The sequence below is a fragment of the Lynx rufus genome, unplaced genomic scaffold (assembly GCF_022079265.1).
Source record: "Lynx rufus isolate CCGP_SWC_20201006 ecotype Redwood Valley unplaced genomic scaffold, mLynRuf1.p SCAF_15, whole genome shotgun sequence".
In the NCBI taxonomy this organism is placed as follows: domain Eukaryota; kingdom Metazoa; phylum Chordata; class Mammalia; order Carnivora; family Felidae; genus Lynx; species Lynx rufus.
The window spans coordinates 14,935,603-14,937,732 of record NW_025814829.1 but is presented as its reverse complement, the minus strand read 5'-3'; the positions used below and the strand labels follow the sequence as shown (position 1 = coordinate 14,937,732).

The window sequence follows — 2,130 nt, the reverse complement described above, 5'->3', positions numbered from 1 at the left end:
GTGCTCTCTTTGGCAGCATATATACTAAAATTGGAATGATACAGGAAAGATTAGCATGGCCCCCGCGCGAGGATAACACGCAAATTCGTGAAGTGTTCCAGATTTTTATGGAACAGGATAGAGAACCCAGAAATGGACCCACAAATGTATGGCCAACTAATCTTTGACAAAGCAGGAAAGAATATCCAATGGAATAAAGACAGTCTCTTCAGCAAGTGGTGCTGGGAAAACGGACAGCGACATGCAGAGCAATGAACCTGGACCACTTTCTTACACCATACACAAAAATAAACTCAAAATGGATGAAAGACCTAAGTGTAAGACAGGAAACCATCAAAATCCTTGAGGAGAAAACAAGCAAAATCTCTTTGACTTTGGCCACAGCAACTTCTTACTCAACATGTCTCCAGAGGCAAGGGAAACAAAAACAAAAATGAACTATTGGGACCTCATCAAAATTAAAACCTTCTGCATGGTGAAAGAAACAATCAGAAAAACTAAAAGGCAACTGATGGAATGGGAGAAGATATGTGCAAACGACATGTCAGTTAAAGGGTTAGTATCCAAGATCTATGAAGAACTTATCAAACTCAACACCCAAAAAAACCAAATAATCCAGTAAAGAAATGGGCAAAAGACATGAATAGACACTTCTACAAAGAAGACATTCAGATGACCAACCCACACATGAAAAATGCTCAACATCATTCATCATCAGAGAAATACAAATCAAAACCACAATGAGATATCACCTCACACCTGTCAGAATGACTGACATTAACAACTCAGGCAACAATGGATGCTGGCAAGGATGTGGAGAAAGATCTCTTTTGCACTGCTGGTGGGAATGCAAACTGGTGCAGCCACTCTGGAAAACAGTATGTAGGTTCTTCAAAGAATTAAAATAGAACTACTCTATGACCCAGCAATTACACTACTAGGTATTTCTCTAAGGGACACGGGTATGCTGTTTTGAAGAGGCACATGCACCCCAATGTTTATAGCAGCACTATCAACAATAGCCAAAGTATGGAAAGAGCCCAAATGTCCACCGATGGATAAATAGATAAAGAAGATGCGGTGTATAAATAAAATGGAGTATTACTCAGCGATCAAAAAGAATGAAATCTTGCCATTTGCAACTATGTGGATGGAGCTAGAGGGTATTATGCTAAGTGAAATTAGTCAGAGAAAGACAAACATCATATGACTTCATTCATATGAGGACTTTAAGAGACAAAACAGATGAACATAAGGGAAGGGAAGCAAAAATAATATAAAAACAGGGAAGGGGACAAAAACATAAGAGACTTAAATATGGAGAACAAATAGAGAGTTACTGGAGGGGTTGTGGGAGGGGGCATGGGGTAAATGGGTAAGAGGCACTAAGGAATCTACTCCCGAAATCATTGTTGCACTATACGCTAACTAACTTGGATGTAAATTTAAAAAATAAATTAAATAAAAATTTTAAAATAAGAATTAAGCTGTTTTCCTGCCTTTCCTATTAATTCTGCGATGAGTAATCAAACAGTAGATAAGAGGAAGTATTTCTCTTAAAATTATTCTAACCAACAAAGAAAAGTGAAATAATAGCATCGAAATTTCAACTTTTTAAACAAACAAATATTTAGATATAGGCATTAAGCTTCAATGGTTGCTAAGGTCATAAAAAGAGACAAACATAGGTTTCCTATAGCCTTGCCATATCCCGCTTACAGTTTTCCAAAGAGATCAGATCAGAGTTTGATCCAGTCTCTGGACCCAGTTTCTAGTTAGCAGGAATGAGAGAAGACAGAGGAACATGTTGAACCGCACCATGAATGTGCAATCAGTGAGATCCAGACTGGGGGAAACTATATAGTTCACTTCTTCAAGGAAAAGGTGATTGAAATAAGGGGGAATTAGAATTGTATCTGTGGACCGACTGAAAAATATTAATCTATAAACCAAATATGTATTTTCAAATAAAGAACTAATTGCTTCATTAGTTCGACCTGAAAGTCTATTTGATTTTTATCTAGAAAACACCCATGTTCTACTACTAATCACGTGGTCAAAATTGACATATGATTTTACTAGCCATTTTAAGAGTAACTGCGTAAACACCTGGGGTAAGGAAATTCTATA

The 2,130-nt window shown here is 37.1% G+C and overlaps 1 non-coding gene across 1 annotated transcript; it reads left to right on the top strand.

The window, feature by feature from the left end:
* On the top strand, nucleotides 1-107 carry LOC124510538 (U6 spliceosomal RNA). Its single transcript, XR_006961737.1, has one exon. It is a non-coding gene; the product is annotated as a U6 spliceosomal RNA (small nuclear RNA).
* The last annotated feature ends 2,023 nt before the right edge of the window (nucleotides 108-2,130 follow it).